The 19,195-nt window shown below is 40.4% G+C and overlaps 1 long non-coding RNA gene across 1 annotated transcript; it reads right to left on the bottom strand.

Moving 5' to 3' along the window:
• Window positions 1–6,508: 6,508 nt before the first annotated feature.
• Window positions 6,509–8,051, bottom strand: LOC128136297 (uncharacterized). The gene is made up of 2 exons (XR_008233322.1): window positions 7,532–8,051; window positions 6,509–6,817 (listed from the first exon to the last, which is right to left on the bottom strand). It is a non-coding gene; the product is annotated as an uncharacterized LOC128136297 (long non-coding RNA).
• Between the last annotated feature and the right edge of the window lie 11,144 nt (window positions 8,052–19,195).

Raw genomic sequence — 19,195 nt, 5'->3', positions numbered from 1 at the left:
GGGGAAGGATAGACAGGTGAATGAGAAAGAAGAATCTGACCTTGCAGTGAGTTACTGGTTCTGCTGAAATACTGCACCTGGGAGAGCTGCATACACACCTATACAAGCACTTCAAATGCCCCTACCTCTAGATTGTCTTGAAAAGATTTAAAGAAACTATGGGGAGAATTTACTGATGTAGGCAGAGGAATTAATTTCTGACACATGCAAGAATACTGGGTAGCCAGTGTGCTTGAGTAATATAACATGTAAAGCATAGAGGCAGGAAGGGATGAGGTGACATGGTGGGACCCAAAGCTGGCGTTTCATGCAGGGCAGCCTCTGTGCAGCTCAGTGCAGGCTGTAGCACTGCCTCTGTCACACCAGGTTCACACACAAGTGTTAGATCACAGGCTGATTCTGTAAGAAGGCCTGTTCTAGGAACTACAAATACCTAACTCACAACAAGCCTGTCTCACCAGATTTTGTTGGAGTTAAAAAAAATGAAAAGCAGTTCTGGGATACATGTGAATAGATCTATAGCGTTGTACGGAAGGAGTGAAAACAGTGTGAGCAGCTGCAGTCTGTGGGAACTCAGGTACGTATATGCCATTAATTTAAATGCGCTCCAGTATTCTGTCAACAGAGGAAAGGGAAGAGAGCTTCCCCAGGAATGTTTACTGCAGAACCGTTCCACTGATTATAAGTTACTTTAAAGTAATAAATTAATAGTGACCTTCTCTGCCAAAGTATGATTTATTACAGACTGATCTGCTGTTTTGTGTAACTGTTTTACATACTAATTGCCAGTATAGTTGCCCAAGAATTGAAATATAAATATGATAGGGAGTGATTCATAGACAGTATCTAAAAGCAAAACTGAAAACCTCAAAATGTTACAAGCTTTTAGAACTAAAACATTTTAGTGCAAATCAGCAATATGGTGTATTGTCAAATTAATTATTTGAAAGGGAGTATTTATAATAAACATTGGAAGGGATCAGCAGAATAAAGGGTTTCGCTAAACATTCCCAGTCTCATATAAAAATGATTCAACTGTTCCTGCAATCCATTTTACATATTTTGTTATTGTCTCCCAAACTCCTGCAAGCTCCAGTTTTATAAATATGTTCTGCTCAATAGATAAGAGATTTATCTTGCATTTGTCCTGATATCTACAGAAGATGCTTACTAATAAACAAGTAAATGGACCTCCTTCTTGTTTTAAGCCTTTCATACTATATGAGTAGTTGATTTGAGAGCTATTATTTTAGGTGGACCTGGTACCACAGCCATACACAAAGTTGCCTAACATTTGTCATTGAGAGTTTTCATTGTTTGTGAGTTGCCAAATTTCAACCATTAAGCTTTAAAGTTTTCCTTTTTGCGTATGTGCTTTATCCTGGATTTTCTATAATGATTCAGCAGTTACTTGAAATGAACAGGAGGAGTGGTATTCTAGGTCACATATGTTAAGAAAACATATAAAGTTGTTTCACTGGGAATCTCTAACACCTACAGATTTTGGAATAATGCAAGAAGTTCAGGTAAATTTTTAGTTGCTGGCTGGGGTTAAACCACGACAGACTGTCTTAGGAATGTACCTGCCTCCTGCTGAAATAGCGTATCTGCCAAAGAGAAATTCACCAGGAAAATACCAGGTCGTGTATGCTCCGCGTCTGAGGCTTCAGCTGGGAATCTGGCACCAAAGAGGGGGAGGAAGTGATTAAAAGCTGTTGGCATGCCTATATGCATAGAGCCAACTTAGAGGCGAATGGCAACTAATTCTGGTATTTGTGTTATTTTAAGCACTGGCCTTAATATTGTCACAGAATCTGAGGGCTTACTAAGGTGCACACTAAACTGTGTATGTTTTGCATTGTGTACAGACAGATGTGTCAGCTGCTGTCCACTCCTTACCTGCTCGGTCTCAATTTCTAGTGCAAAAGGATGAATATATAGGTTGTTCTTTCTCTCTTTACTCCTTTTTCCTTTTCCTTGGAATGATACAGGGAACTAACCTCACCTTGACTTCCTCTCTTTGTCCCACCCTCCCACCTCTTAGTACGGCTGCAAGCATTGTCCAGCCTTCCAACTAGTAGACAGAAAAAGTTCTAGTAGAATTCATAGATTCCGAAGAACTGAGTTTTGCAGTAGCCACTTGTATGTACAAAAATGTAATTCTAATCCTCTGTTGTTTTTTGGCATTAATGTACCATATTCATTGAGACTGAGACAAAACTGCTGCCTCTAAGAGCCACTGATTTGGACAATTATCCAAAATCAGATTATAATAAATGGCAGTCTTAGGAATTTTGATTAACCTCTAAATAAATGTTACTTTGGAAAAACTCTGTCAAATGCATTAATGATAAGTTGTGAAGTAGTAGTAATTGCAGGCATGGCATTATAGATAACATAGTTAATTGATACTACCCTCTCAAACATGTATAGCACATCAGCTGTCATGAAGCTGGAGTGATTATAATAGTATTTACAACAGTTGAAATACATCAGATAAGATGTGTAAAATGGAAACTTAGGGTGCTTGCTACAATCATCTCATTTGGTCATTTAATGACTTGGCTTTGGGCACATATTGCTTGGCCATTAACGCTTCCAGCTTTCTGATGAGGTAAGTATATACTGAGCTGCTCTAATTAGATTTTACAGGAATGTCATATGGTCCAGGATGAAGGCTGTAATTAGTCCAGACAGTTTGCACAGGGCGAAGTAGTCAGTCACGTGTAGGGATCAGCCGAAGAGCCCAATCAGGGAGCAGCAAGAGGTGGACCAGGGACAGGGCTGGAGGTGAGGCTACAGCATGGATCCTTAGTCCATCCAGCGGACAGGGAAAAGATGGCACTGGTGACAAAGCTATGACAAAGCAGAGACCTATGCAGGAGACAGCTACCAACAGCAAAAGTCTAGTGTCCATCCAGAGACTATTACACTTAAAACATAGCTCTGGCTAATTAAAGCCCTGGGATGAGCTTAAATGGACCTCCTGGGTTTGGGGACATGGGTGTGTGGGAAGCTTATCAGCGCCATTACAGCCTGTTAGGGCAATCAGAGCCTTGACAGTTTCTCCTTTCTCTTTCCCTTATCAATGCTTGCAGTCATAGGGTTCACAAAATGCATCTGCCTAGATCACGTTTCCTCATGATGGTCCTAAGGAACGATGTGTTTTGGATGAGTTAGGTTGAGATTACAAATGTAAGTGGAAAACCTGTCCGTGTATTGCAGGTGTGTTCATGGAAATGCAGTACAGATTATAAACGCAGACTCTAGGGAAGAATGCCCTGGCTTTGGTTCTCTGGGGGAAGGAACGAAACACATTTGATAAAGAATCCTCAGTTCATCTTGTTTCAAGCATGGCTGTAACCCTCATCAACAAGTGAGGAGAAAATAAGATGTGTGTTGATATAGCTACACAGCTCCGTTGAGCCAGAGGGATTGGTTTTTTTCAACAAGATGAAGGTGTTGGCAGAATGAAAAACTGGGAAGCGTGCTGAGGACAGCCAGGACCAGCCACTTCATCATCTCCCAGCACATAAGTCCAGGTCAAAGGGTTAATTTTGGGGGAAAATTTTCTGGTCGTAGCATAGATAATACAACAGTTGCGTGACAAAAAGGAAGAAGAAGAAGAAAAACAGTGGATATGTGTGTTTCTAACTTCAGCAATGGTGGAAAGAGGGTGTCACCTCCCAGGACAGAGCATAAAAAAGTGACTCTTCACACGGGAAACTTCCCTACCTGCAGCTGATCATCCCATACGTGGAAAGTGGTGTAATTCCATTTTCACAGAAATCCAGGTATTTCGTGACCTGGATAAAATGTGCAGTCTGCTGCTTGGCTGGCAGGCTTCTAGCCTACATTGACAAGAGTAGTCAGCTATGCCTGAAGTGGACCTTCTGCTCCTGGTCATCTCACCCCTCAGCATGCTAGGTGGCACAACAGTCACAATTTCTGTATCTCAGCCAGGTCAATTACTTGATACGATTCCTAGTATAGAGCAATGATGGGCAGTGGGGTGAGAGGAAAACTATCAATTACAAATTAGATCTGCTGAAGTATGGCTTGCACATAGTTGCTTCTGTCACAAATGAATTAGGGAGGATAGAGTGACGGATTTGACACACTTGGTCCAACAAATGCAAACCTAGAGCTACCAAAGACATTTAAGCATAGTTATAAGAGCTTCAGGGCTTCATTCTCTATCCCTGAAATCACAGATTATGAAATATAATAGGACATCCTTTTCAGGAAAGAACGAACTTCAGCCTAGCTTCCTCCTGTGAACGTTCTGGGCAAAGGCTATGGGTGTAGCTGCTTGAGAAAGGGAGTTGGAATGTTGTTGGGAAAATAAAGATGAGACTAAAACCTCAGACTACAGAATATGCTTTGTAAATGCTGGTTTTTGAGGAAGAATTTGCAGGTTAATGCAATTATTTTTTCTGGGTGATTCTGCCAACTTAAGCCAGTTTACTTATAATATAAATCCATGAGATCAATTTATGACCCTCTAGTTAGGGATAGCTCTTGTCCATTTTCAAATGAAAACTAATGGTCTTGAAAATTCCGCCATTCTGGTAAGGGCAAAATACCACAATTTAGCCCATAATTACAGTCAAAATAGTGTGAAATGAGCCCAAGTTCTGCATTTTCTCTAGGTTGCCTTGAATGAGTTTTTACTATGTATAAAAGCAGTTTGTAATTTCAAACAAGGTGGTGGGGTTTTTTGTTTGTTTGTTTGTTTGTTTGTTTGTTTGTTTGTTTTTTGAAGTAACATAATGGATTTATTTAGGTAAAAGTTATCTTGCTTCTGAACTCTGCCCTGTCCCCTGAATAACGGAAAAGTCAAAATCTCCACAAGGAAGGAGAGCTGTTCTATGAACACTAATATGTTCTGACCACTTTTGTCAATTATATGAATTTATTTTCCAGTATTAAAGCCAGCATGAAGGACTACTTTACAGTGAATAAAGTATTCAGTCTTAGATGCTAAGAACGGTTTTTTAAGCTGAAGTTTTTCTTCTGAGAGTTGTCCAAGGTTTCATTCCATGACTTCTTCCTGAAGCTACAGCTACATAAATCAGGCCAGAAGCATACCTGTTTACACAGCTGTGCCAGGGGAATGTTACAGGAACTTCACCTTGCCAAGGGAAGGATTGCACCCTGGCAAGGATCAACTCACTCTCTGATTCCTAACTTCTTTCTCAAGGTTGATGAGTAATAATTTGTGCCCTAAGAGCAGAAAATGGGGCAATGCCCCTGATTGATCAGCTGTAATTTTTGTAGCTGACTGAGAAGTACACCTCAAGGAAAGGTGTTGTGGTTTTTTTGTGAGGACAAAAAGGCAGCCTCTCATCTCTTTCAGAATGCTTGAACATAAGATTACTAATAGGAAACATTATACACAATTCCATCTATATTTTCCCAGTCATTTTCCATGCACCAATCCGCAGCCAACACAACTGGCATCACTCCCACTGAACAGACACTAATTTACACCAGCTGAGGTCCCGGATCTTATGTTACTTTTATATTCATATACTAGAGTCTGGAAAATGTCAATAAAGCATGCAGGTTTTGAAATGGATAAGATACATGAGCGCAACATAATTATTTTACACAAGGACTTGAATCAGAACTGTTACTTAGGGCTGACATACTATGATGTGCTTGCTTTATGACCCTATATATATGCTGCAGCTCACTTGACCAAAACTCTGCTGCAGTTTTCTGTTGCAAAAGATGGAGATTTTGGGCACTGCTGCAAAAAAATTTTAAAAAATGGAAGTCTTTACCAAAATGATGCAATGAATTCAGCATTGTATGGCATTTAATCTTATATTGCATGCTATTGATCTTACACCAGACTTAGTTTTTCATTTTTAAGCGAACTGCAGAGTCCAATGTTGGTACCAAGAGTTGTCAGCACAATAAACAGAAGGTTTGGGGAGTAGATATGGGGAAGTTGAAATTTATCAAATTTGGCAAGAATATGAAGATGGTCTGGGGAACAGAGATTAGGATAACAAGCAGCTGTGAACTACTTAACATCACTGACCATTTAAATAATGGCTATCCAGTTTTCTGGTTTAATTAACAGTTAAATCAAGGGGCAGTTCATGTCTGTTAGAGCCATTGTGTTAGGCTGCCTGCAAACTTGGGCATGTATCTCTGCATGACTTTATATTCAGTTAACATCTGGAAGATTTTCTTTGCCACTAAAGGCACCACCCACCACCCACCATCACCAACCCCACCCCATCCCCCCCATTTTAGTTTTAAAAATGGCAGTCTGCATCCTGCAGTGTGCATCTGCAGCAGTGGGTGGATTCTCTGGCAAATTTAGTTGCCACAGAATCACACAAGACCCTGACTATTACCAAATGCTGTGTGATAAACAAACAGAGAAACTTATTTTACTGAATTATTCTCTTCATTTAGTACTTAAATGCACTAGAAGTGGCCTTTTGAAAAACGTAGGTCATGGAACAACAATTGCTATTGGAGTCTCTGGATTGCTTCATTGTTTATTTAACTTGACAGCAGGCTAGCTACAGTTTCACAATTTAGATCATTTATTTTTATGGTCAAAATGTTTGTACAGTAGCAAAATGGTTTAGTGTATCTCTGCAGTGGGATAGTGCCTCATTCTGCAGCTGCTCTGGCTTTCTTTAGTTCAGGCTTCATGCAGAGTGGGTGCTTCAGGAACCTGGAAAACTGTTAAATCAGCAGTGCTTTCCCTGTTGTGCCAGTATACTGTACCCACAATGAGGAAACATTGGGAAGCTCATTTCAGTATGATTTTCTGGTGTTTCAGGTAGCCCTGAGGGGAGAAAGAGATGTACTCTGTGATTTCTCTTGAATAAAAGAGCACACAGATATGAAGGTAGAATTCAAAAGCCTCCTGAAGCGAAGAAAAGACAAAGCTATTAATGTGCTGGAGGTATTCTTCTTTGTGTTATACAGCAGTGTACCAGTGAGCCTAAGAAGTTAGCTAGTAATACGAACACTTTACATTCATGGAGACTTGGGGCAGTCAGTAATAGACCTTATCTCAATCTTTGGTAGCCTTCTTCACCCTAATGGTTATGAAAGTCTCAGATATTTTTCATGTGCACTCACAACTCTCTTTCTGAGGCTAGTTACTAATACATAATAAATCAAAAAGAAAAATAAGGTCTCCCTCTGCTTCTTTTAGTGCACTTTCACTGACATGCTAGGAGAGTATGGGAAGAACAGGAAGAAGAGTGAAAGGAAGGTTATTTGTAGATACCTTATTGGAAGGCATTTCATTTTCTCTCTATAGCACAAGATCCCATGTTCTAGGGAGAGATTCAAACTCCTCTCAGGAGCTTTTGCTCAGGAACCAAGAGTTTGAGCAACAGCGGACACATTGAACAGAGATGGACACATTTGTCATGTCCCTTGCCTCTGCTAGCTTCTCTGAAGTAAGCACAGGTCTTTTGGTATTGCTGGGTATAAATTCTCTCTTCCGGGGCAAGAGGACAAATCAGCTAAAGTAGCAGCAAATACTCACATAGTTCACTAGGGCTGTCTACAGACACAGTGCAGCACATGTCCCGGTGGCAGAGGACGAGTCCTCGTGCAGTTCATGAGAAGGCGGCGAGGTCTTGGTTCTATGGGTCCAGGTACCAGGTACCAGCTTGGCCATATGTAAATTTTCCCTTGTTGTAAATTCACTATTTGTTCAGGCTGTGCATGCATGCAAAAATCAAGGGTCTGATTTTTTTCAGCTAACACTGGATGTTTTTTATCCTCTAAGAGCTCCATAAGATTGGCATTATCCTGTAGCAGTGACACAGCCTGCAGTCATTTAATGCCTCTTCTTGTGGGGCCAGGATTCCACGCCCAAGTGCATTTAGTAGGTCAGTACAGTAATTTTAAATGTCTTTCTTTCAGTCTTTTGCCATCTTCAATTATACCTTTCCACCCTACTATTTGTGTAATTTTCTTCTGTCTGAAGTCTCTTTACTGTTGCTCTCTATTGCACAGCATGACAAATTACCCATCAAGCCATATCTTTTCAGCCCAGAAATGCACAGTAACACAGAGTCATGGCATTATCACATGTTGTGCACTTTATTTCCTCACAGTTCATTCAAGTGTGTCACTTTATTTTCCTGCTTCCTTTTGTCATCATGAAGATTAACCGTTTTATTCTTCCTGAACTTTAGGAACAATTAGAAATGCATTACACTGTAAGCTCAGAGCAACACCTATACAATTCTGTATAACTTAACAATTCCCCTGCATGGCAAAACCATGTCCATGATTCTGAGTCTTTGTAGAAGCCAGGGCTTTCATCCTTATTATACAGCTAAGTAACCTTGGCTGTGGGCAAGAGAATTCTTTGTAGCCTCTGGCCACCAACCAAATTAACTGTGAGACACCATTCACTTTGACAGTGTGCACTAGACTCTCTTGGGAGTTATGAAACTCTCTGGGCCTAATGTGTACAGTGCCTACAATCCCTCCTCTCCCTCCTCTCCCTCCTCCCCCCCACCTTTAATTCAAGATAAATACCAGTAATTGTACAGTTTGTGCTGAGATATCTGCCAGGCATTGCAAGTATGTGTTAGAAAAATCAACTGGAACAGCTCAGAGCATCAACAGGGCTACAGCTGATACATATATAAAATGCATCTTTAGAAAATGTGATTAAGATGATACAAAGAAAGTTTGTTGTTAATGCATCATTTCGAGCACTCATTAGCATTCCACGGGGACAGTGCAGGAGTTCAGGGCCCAGTAGCTAACTCAACATTAATGCACAGTATGAAGGGAACCGCAGGAGTAAATGCAAAGCTGTCCTCATAACGTATCTGAGATGTGAGACAGGATGTCTTTGCGCAAACATGCCTGGTTCTTGTTTACAAGCTATTTTATGGATCAATAGGAAGAATGGTTGATTGAAAGGGAGAAAAAACACTTCTGTAAGTCAAGCTAGAGGAATTAGGGCTTCGGTGAATCAGAAACAGCACTAAGCCTGTGGGATGAAATTTTGTTGGAGATAACTTCATATACTCTCAGATTGTTATTAACAAAATGTTTAACAGTGTTAGATTTTATGATTTTTTTTAATGTAGTTATACCTAGGAGAGTATGAGAGCAGAATATAATAAGCTGAAAGCATTGTGGTGCCAGGGACACTAAGGGCCTTTTGCAGATTTGTGTTAGTGGTCCAATAACTTGAAGAATGGCAGATGCTAAGAGACTGGTCTTGAGATGTGCTGGAAGAGCTGAGAACTGCCAAGAGCTGGTATAGGCACAAGTTAGGCACCAGTCCCAAGTCCAAATTAATCTAATCCTAAATAAGGTTTCTGTCCTACCCTCTGCAGCATTTACCATGTACATTGCAGTATTTAACTATTCCGTGCCTATTCCGAGCGTTTCATGTTGGGTTTTAAAAAACCACTGGTATCAACTGGCATGACAGATAATTTAATTATGATTCTTTTTTCAAGCACATCTTTACAGGTTCAATGGCAAGATTAGTACAGAAAGAGAAATGCATGAAGAATTTAGAAAAAGCCTGACTTTTAAATGAAAGACAAAATCTTTTTACTTCAGTTTTTGCAACTTTTTGTGAAAACTCTCAAAATTGGTTTAAATGGGACTGGAAGCTCTGGCTATTGCAGTTCATTTATCTTATAGTGTTTTCTAATCCATTTGCTTTAGAGTGTCAGGTAGGAGCTGGTAATAGAAAATCCAGCTCCAGTATGTTTCTTTATATATTCCCCTTACGGAAATTTGTTACTGCAGCTGATAAACAGAATTATACAAGCTTTGTCACACAAATCACATTATAAAAGGTTCCAAAAAACTTGACAATGTTGACAGTTGTTTTCATCAAATGGCTGCTTTACTGTAGCACTGTCAATGTTGATGTCCTTGTGCACATGTAAAAGAGCAATGTGATTAAGGCAAGCTTGTCCATGCTAGATATGAGCCAAGTTTTCAATCTCCTCATGGCACTGAAAGATTGCTCAGCTGTTGCAGATAAGGCAAGAATAGCTAGCAGATTTCTGCCATTAAAAAAAAAAAAAAAAATCCTTGTCTTTGGGCATGCGTCTATAGGAATTTGTAACATCTGCTACTGACCTAAAGTTCTAGATAAGAACAGCTCGTATTTGTAACTCAAATTGATATTACTTGGTTTAGATGATGCACTTCCAAGGAGATTACTGAAGTATCTTTGTAAGAAGGGATTTGTCTAGACAGCAATCTAAAACATGATATACTTTTGTAAATTGGTACAGTAGTGAATTATCACCATTCCTCTAGTGCAACTTACCACTGCAATTTCTGTACACCTTATGTTGAATTTAATTTGGACAAATTATATAAATTGACTTCTGTTCTAAGAATATTTCATATTTATATATGAAAATCGATGCATGTGCCCTACCTAGAACATCAGTCATCTTTTCCATATTTTTTTCCTCACTATCAGCTAGATGAAAGGAGTGGAAAACTCAGTTCTTTAGCCAAAACTTTGTCAAGGGAAATGGGCCTGAGTTAACACAGTCATATCTTCCATCCTATTGACCCTGAATTCCTTATGTAAGATGTCAAAGCCATGGGACTCAGCAGATTTGCTGTCATGTCTGGGTGTGGAAATAGTGGGAAGAAGCCAATTTCAACAAAATAACCTTATAACAATCCCACGAGGATTTTCTCATATAAATTAGTGTAGAGTTTTTTAGTCTAAACATACTCAGATTTCCGCTTTGTATCTCCTAAAAAATCTTTTGAAAAGTCTGGGTTTCTGACAAAAGCCTGAGGGGAAGGAGGGCGTGGATTTCGGGTTGGGTCAAGGTGACCAGCTGCACGTTTCCCCAAACATGCAGTGCGGTGCTCTGCACATCTTGGAATGTCATAGATGGGTCTATGTCTCTATGGGATGACATGGAAATATCTGTGAACTAAAGCTATCTATCAATTGCTTTTTCTGAGTAGCTTTTACAGTGACAGAGTGTGGTATTAAAGGGCAGCATTCGATAGTTTTTAATTGCAAAACCATCTTTTCTCTTCTTGCAACCCAGTGACACATTCCCTGTTCTCCAACCAAGTTGTGAAACAAATGTCTCGGACAAAAGTCTTCTTCACTAAACAAACCCAATTCAAGCCTATAAAATGGTCCACTCTCTGCACTGAATGAGGCTGGAGTCTAGTAGAAGAAGAGGTTTATGATAAGGTATTTGAAGAGCATGACATAATACATGAAACCAAGGGGGGAAGGAGATAACTTAAAGATGCACTCCTCACCTTAATTCTGGTATTTCCCTGTATTTTAAGACTTGATCCTATAATGTAAACTTCTTTATAAAGAAGAATCTTATCATGGGAAATCATGGGCAGCCTTAGCTATGGGCAGCACCACCTGTGCCTCCTATAATTACCGGGTTTAAAATAAAAGTTATAGCAAGTGTAACAAAGAGGGCTTTGGTCTTAACAGAAACCAATATTAGTTTTACATTTTGCGTCATTAGGGTAAAATTAGGTGCTGCAATAAAAGCTACATTGCAGGAAGACGTGTTCATTTTTATGTCACCTTGTGAAATTCAGGGTGACAATACACTTCTTTCCTCCCACAGTCTCAGATAAAGATTCGTACCCCAACACTCTGGACTCAGAGAGTAGCAGTTTGACTCATATTTCGTTCTCAGGCTCACTGGTTGAAAACCTAAATCTCATAAATGAAAGGCTGTAATTATCAGCTAGTAAATCTTTCTATCAGTGGTTATTCTTTAAGGTCAATTAGAGTGAAGAACGTTTCAATCTGGACGTATCATGAAGGAAAATCTTTCATGCAGAATTGATGAAATGGGAGTGCGTCTCCCTGTACCCATCTATTCTCTGCTTTTGTGTGTTCCTCCACTACAGCTGCATGCATTAGCAGGCTGACTCCACTTTGAAAACCTTAAGCTGCATTCTTCAGAACAGTTGCTTGGTGTTGGTCGGATTTCTCTGCAGCCCTTTTTTCCATTTGGAGCCACTGAGGCTGACACATAGTTTCCAAGAACTTCAGCATGTCTTCTGTCTCCTGAATCGTCTCCTGAATCCCAAATATTTCTCAAGTGGCTAGCAAAAGAATATCCAGATAATCTTCAGCCTGGTGATACAAGCTTTCAGAAGAAAGCCAGATGGCTCTGCAAATGAATTGTAAAGTAATTATTTCATTTTATGTTAGCTTGGTGTCTTTAATACGTGTGTACTTTCATTGTTACAGTTAGAGCATTCACGAGATCTGAAGAGAATATGAAATCCCACTAATGCTAGCACTAATAACAGCGTTTGTTGGTCAGACTGTAAATGATATTGCATGATGATTCATTTGAAAAAACAATAATGCAGCTTGAAAAAATAAAAGATGAGCAATAAACTAAAACAAAAATGCTTGTTGCTTTTCCCAGAACAACACCTTTTCATTCCTGACCTAGGTTTACTTCCCCCCACCCTGTTCTTCAAGCATCCTTTACATTATATACTAAAAATAAATGCATTCAAGGTTCAAACTTTAAGTCCAAAATTACTGCCTTTCAGATCCTTTATTATCCTTTCAGGCATCTGGAAAAATAGGTCAAAACATACTTGGAAAGTTAACAAAATGTTTTTTATGGAACAAAAATGTAAGTAGATTTAATTACAATAACCTTTAAATGCATTGTTTCCCTTTTCAATTAAACATTTTAAAGAACTGAAGTTTTACACAAATTTTTTTTTTGCCGCCTTCTCTCAACAAGATGAAGGGAAAAAAATAGCTTCAAGTGACATGACATGAAGTCCACCTGGGTCACTGTCCCCTTTCCAGCAATATGACTGAGCTTTGGCTCACAACCCCATTTTGTTCTCACTCAAAACATTGTGCCTAGATACCACTGGGAAGATGAGGACTGAAGATTGACACACAACAACTGTAGATACAAATGTACATTACGATAAGTAAGGCCCTGATCCTGTAAGCAGACTTGTCCAGGCACAGCTCCTGTCCAGAGCTCTGCACTACCGGAGGCAGCCTACATTTTTTTTTTCTCTTCAATTTCAGTGTTACCATGGGCTTTAACTTTCTCAGTCTCAAGGCCAAGTGGCTAGCAGATATAACACTGATAGCTCTTGATAATGGAGAAACAGTGTGCAAAGAAAAAAAGGAAATATTTATTTTCTGGCGATGCTTGAAAATACTTAAGGACAAAACATACATGAATTTCTATCCACAACTGATAACTGAAAAAGCCAAATTTCCCTTTGATTTTCTGCTTTTGGTACACTGGATAAGCTGTTTCCCAAGCTTTGGGACAAATCTCTTAACATGTTTTGGATGGACCTGTGCCCTGCAATACAGAGCAAAGGAGAGAAGTCCCTAGTGATGTCTGCTCAAAGCTTGCTTAGATGTTCCAGCTCTGCCACTTTACTTCCACTGGCAGAAGCCACAGGGACAGTGGAAAAGGAGCCAGGCTGCTGCTGGCATTCTGAGCCCAATGGGTGGGATTCTTCTCACCAGGTGAAGTTTTGAGTCTAAGCTTGTCATTTAAGCTCCTTTCATAGTCAGTGGCAAGAGGCGGACATCTCGTCACAATTCCTGTTTAGAACCGATGAACCCTACCCCACCAGTCCTATGACTGTCTAGCAAGTCTAGATAGCTTTCTTCATGCCTTGAAGCGTATAACATACTATCAGGCAGAAACCAGATGAGAAGGATCCAACACCAACCAGGATTATTTCTAGCTGCCGTCAATTCATAGAATCATAGAATGGTTTGGGTTGGAGAGGACCTCTGAAGATCATCTGGCCCAACTCCCCTGCCATGGGCAGGGACACCTTCCACTGGACCAGGTTGCTCAAAGCCCCATCCAACCTGGCCTTGAACACTGCCAGGGATGAACCCATCCATGAAGTGAGCAGCCTCAGGTCATTCTCCCTCCTCAGCCTTCAGGAGCTGAGGAGCAGAAGCTCCTGATGTTTAGGAGTAATGTGCCACTGCTCAGTGTGTCTCCCTGCACGCGCCATGTAGATGCTCTCCCTGACCCTCCTTTCCTACACTCAAGTGCTTTAGGACTTCTGTAATTAAGCGTATCATGCATTTCTACAGGCAGTACGCTTTTCCGTCAGTGCTGCTCTTACTTTAAGGCTTAATCATAAGTATAGAAAATGCATGACATAGTTTGAGCTGCATTTTAGGATTTTCTTCACACAGACTGTGGAATGCACACACAGTAAATAATTGAAATTAGTCAACTAATTGTGTGCCCCTTCTTCCTACTGTGCACACAAACAAACGCACACAGACACACAACTAATGCAGGCAAAAATTTCTGCAACATGACTGTCTTACCAATTACAAATGTATAGGACAACCAATCTCTTACCTTTTATCAGTTATGGACTGTCCATCAGATATACTACATGATTTAATCAAGACATGTTTTTAAATCTATTTCCAGAAAATATTCTTTCCACTCAGTGGTATCTACCCAAGAAAAACGAGGCCAGAATAAGCATCTCCTGTGGACCAGAACCCGCTACACATACACGTTCAACAATACAGAGTTGATAACAATTATTTAAAAAATGATTGAGAAAGGTGGAATTTTTCAGACTTAACAGCTGCTAATTGGATTGTCCAATGTGGAAAAAAGGAGGATCTGAGGATGTTCTTTTGCACACTGAAGAAAAGTTTTGCACACATCCAAGGAAATCTAAAACACTGGTAACCTAGATTCAGGTTAAGTGTCAAAAATCAATGAATTATGTGACCACTAAATCAATGTCTTGCAGACATGTCATATATTGATTTACTACTGTATGGATTTTGAGAGCCCTGGACTCCTCATCTTTCCCAAAGTGATCAGGGAAAATGCAGTAGACTTTCAGGATGAAGGAGCAGATTTTTGGTAGGGTATAAGAAAATGCTCTTTGCAGAGCAATAACATGAGTTTGTGTTTATGTGCTGGTAGTGAAAATAACGAGGTAATTGCTAAAAAATCACTTTACATTTTTAGGAGGAAGCTGGATGTGAGACTTGTTTTCCCAAATTCTTTAGAAGCTTGAAAGTATCAAGCTTTAGGCAAAGTTTCAAGATTTTCTTTCTCTTGCCTGATTCATTTAAATCTTGAAATAACACAGTTGTGATCCATATCTGAAAATTATTTACTATGGAAAGCAGTGTCTCAGTCCTTGAAGAATATATCCACCCTTCATCTGAAAAACTGTCTGTGATCAAGCAAAAATATATAAATTGGAAACCAAATATTAAAAATTACAAGTTTTGCAGAGAAAACATGAGTTTTGTGTGTGTGTTTGGTATATTTGTTTTATCTGTCTTTATTTAGATAGTTGCATAATTAATTGGCTGTCTGGTGCCTCAGAAATCTAATTGTACTTGAAATGGGAGCTTATTCACAAGAATGTCTTCGGCAGCTTTCTTCCTCAAGTATCTTCATTTTTGCATGCTGCTCTCCAGATTTATAAAGCGTTTCCAGACCTGTTACACAGCCTAGTACAATGGGTGGGCTTTGCTGGTGCCAGGTCCTCTGAATGTCTTGATGGTACTCAGAAGAAGATGATACCCCTTGGCTACGATCGGAGAGAACGCCGCAGCTGAAGCTGGCTGTGCTTTAATCTACAACACACCTCCTGGGAGGTGGTAAAACCACATCTGTGCTTTGGGCTGTGAGGAAAGGTCTGTGTTCGTGGGCCCACAGTGTGCTTCCAGCCCCAGAGGGATGCTTGGAGGAGGGTTTTGGGGGCAGAGCTGCAGAGCACAGGGTGCTGCCGAATTATGTCCCGTCATGCTGGTGTTCATCAGAGACGTGGCAACTCCAGACTGTGTACAGGGATATCCAAGTCCATCTGTATGATGGTGGGTGGCGGGGGTTAAATATGCTTTTTTGGGGAAAGAAGCGTGCATGTACCCCACTTTTGCTGGCTGATGTGAAGGGAGGAGAGGTAGTCACTCTACTCCTGCCTGGCTGTCCCTCTTTGGTATGGCTGATCCCCAAGTGGCGATGGCACGGATGCTATGCCTCCTCTCTGACGGGGGGCTGGCAGTGGCAAAAAGGCTGCTGTGTGCCTTGCAAGCCAAGCCACCACCCCATCGCCTTGGGCTGCCTTTTAGACGACCTACCCACTTTATGCCCTGCTGTATCAGCTTTGTTAGGAAAAAACACTTCAGCCCCAGGAATGGTACTAATAATGATGGTGTACAGGATAATTTCAATGACACTATCTTGGCTCTGGTGCACGGTTTCAGGGAAATACATCCAAGCCAGAATTCAGACCATTTTAGGACCAGAGTCAAGTCATTTAGGTGACTTCCAGCTGATGGAAGATTAAGGAAATGCAGTACTGAGTCTCTTGACCTTCACTGAATCTCTTGGCTCGTCGCTACATCTGATACTGGCCCCTTCTGTGGGCAACAGAGCTGACAAGGGTCAGTATCACAGAACATGTGTTTTGCCTTTCATGCAGTTATTTGTTACTTTCCTGATCTATGTAAATTGTTCTTTAGCAGCAAACAGCAAAGTGCCCTACAGATGCCTGAAGTAACAGCAACAACACAAACTGTTTTTATGAGTTAATAGATGAGTGGGTAATAAGTACTTGAAGGATTATGTGGAAGACTAAATTTTAATCATCTGCCTGTGATCTCAGAAAGGGGTATTACATATATTTTTAACTCCCTTTTTTTTCCCAATTGTGGCAAGTTGGAACAGGTATTTTCTGAGGATTCAAGCCCTATCTACACTTTTAGACTTTGCAGCTGGGGATCAGAGTGTGCACTGATGAGGTACTTTGTCCTGAATCCTGCTGTAACGTTCATCATCTATACCCATACGCAGAGCTTGACATGGAGTGGTGGGTCCCAGTGCACCCAGTTTTTGTAGGGAAACATAGCATTATTTGCCTTCAAAGACATGCCTTACAAAGAATGGAAACACTACTAATTGAAATGGAAATGTTTTTTTGTTTAAATTGTATCAAGGTTTGATAATGACTTTTTTCTTTGTTAAAAATGGCATGCTACAAATTTGTCCTTGTTGGCAATGCAAGACCTTGTGCCCTCACTTGAGATTTCAAATCTTCAGGCAACTTCAACAAAACTATGGAGAATCAGACTTAACATTGCTGATTTGGGTAAGACAAAGAATTACACGTCATGCTGAACCTGCTTTCCACTCGCTAATTTTTTAGCATAGGTAAAAAATCTTTCAGAACATCTCCATTTATAATAAATCTGTTTTTTTTCTTGCCCTGTGAATCTCCATTAAGAAGATGTAATGCACGCACTGTCTAAGTGCCTGATGTATGTCCTGCTTTCAGCTGGGATAGAGTTAACTGTCTTCCTAGTAGCTGGTACAGTGCTATGTTTTGAGTTCAGAGCGAAGAATGTTGATAACACTGATGTTTTCAGTTGTTGCTCAGTAGTGTTTAGACGAAAGTCAAGGATTTTTCAGCTTCTCATGCCCAGCCAGTGAGAAAGCTGGAGGGGCACAAGAAGTTGGCACAGGACACAGCCAGGGCACCTGACCCAAACTGGCCAACGGGGTATTCCATACCATGGGACGTCCCATCCAGTATAGGAACGGGGAGGTGGGGGGCAGGGATTCGGGGACTGGCTGGGTGTCGGTCGGCGGGTGGTGAGCAATTGCACTGCGCATCATTTGTACATTCCAATCCTTTCATTATTGCTGTTGTCATTTTATGAGTGTTATCATTATCATTATTAGTTTCTTCTTTTCTGTTCCATTAAACCGTTCTTATCTCAACCCACGGGTTTTGCTTCTTTTCCCGATTTTCTCCCCCATCCCACTGGGTGGGGGGGAGTGAGTGAGCGGCTGCGTGGTGTTTAGTTGCTGGCTGGGGTTAAACCACGACAATGTAAAATTCACTAAAGCCAATGGAAGTATATCCATGCATTTCACTAGACTGTGGTTTGAAAGAATCCTGGCTCCACAACACAAATATCCTTTAGTTTTAATGGAAGCTTTGCTGACCCAATGTGAGGTGTTTTTATTAGTCTGTAGCCTAATGCATTTTGTTAATGAGAATGCAATTTAGCCTGTCTGTTAAATCTAAAAAGTATATCTGGAACTGTGGTAGGTAGCACTCAATAGGGGAAAAAGGATTCTGTAGCAACAGCAAAACCTGCATTTTTTTCCATGGCAATGCTGTTTATTTTCATTTAAGATAATCAGCTGTTGGATAGAAAACTGGGGTGGCATCAACCATTTGAAAGTACTTTGTTAAAGCTGTTTTTCTGAAAAGATCAGGCACAGTTTGGAAAGCCAAGAACTAAACCCTAATGACCCAGTTCTTCAAACACACGTGTCAGCAAAAGTAGTTCCAGTGGATCAGGAGCACTGCTTCCTTCAATTACATTACTGAAGAAGATAGGCATGTTCAGGACTGGCCCTTGGCATTTGGTTTGTTCTTGCAATCCCAAGTATGAAAAACAATTTAATGTGCCTTTTTGATTTTATTATGGAAATAAGATTGGACAGTCTTCATCTGGCATAAAAAGAGTGGCAAGATTCCTTGTTTCTCCTGATCTTTGCTGGTGTAAGCATAGAAATTTGAAATCAAGCCATGCACACTATTGCCGGTTGTTTTAAGGCCACCAAATTTATGCCTTTAAATGAAAACCTTTAAAAGAGTCATTATAATTATAGACAGCAGCCTTGTTATTTAATAACATCCCCGTGTAGCCTCTGCAACTCAAAAAGTTTACAGGCAGTCTAAGAACTGAGAAGTTAAATGTATTTTAAAATGTGTACACTGTGGTGCTTCTGAATAATTCTTTGCTACTAGTCAGTGCCAGCTCAGAATTTCACACCCTTGAACAGATTGACTGGTTTGGCTTGTGTAATAGGTACCCTGCTATCCTGGACTACTTGGTGGGTGGGTGGAGATGGGTGCTTTTGGAAATGCCAATTGATAACTAACCATAACAAGTCAGAGTTATGTGTGAGTTGAGAAGGTAGAAGCAGCTATCTAAAGTAAAATGGATCTACTGAGATGCCTAGGAGGAACCATGAAACTAGAAAGGATGCTTTTCAAATCAGCCAGCACCTAGTTTTGAGGCCATTGACAAGGTTTCTGGTGGGGATTTCGGGATGTAGCCATAAGGATGCACGAGCTGGTCGGCTAAATCTGCAGGAAAACCAGCCCTGCAGTGATG

The sequence above is a fragment of the Harpia harpyja genome, chromosome Z, assembly GCF_026419915.1.
Source record: "Harpia harpyja isolate bHarHar1 chromosome Z, bHarHar1 primary haplotype, whole genome shotgun sequence".
Lineage (NCBI taxonomy): Eukaryota > Metazoa > Chordata > Aves > Accipitriformes > Accipitridae > Harpia > Harpia harpyja.
The sequence above is the reverse complement of the archived record's forward strand: the minus strand, read 5'-3'. Positions and strand labels throughout refer to the sequence as shown.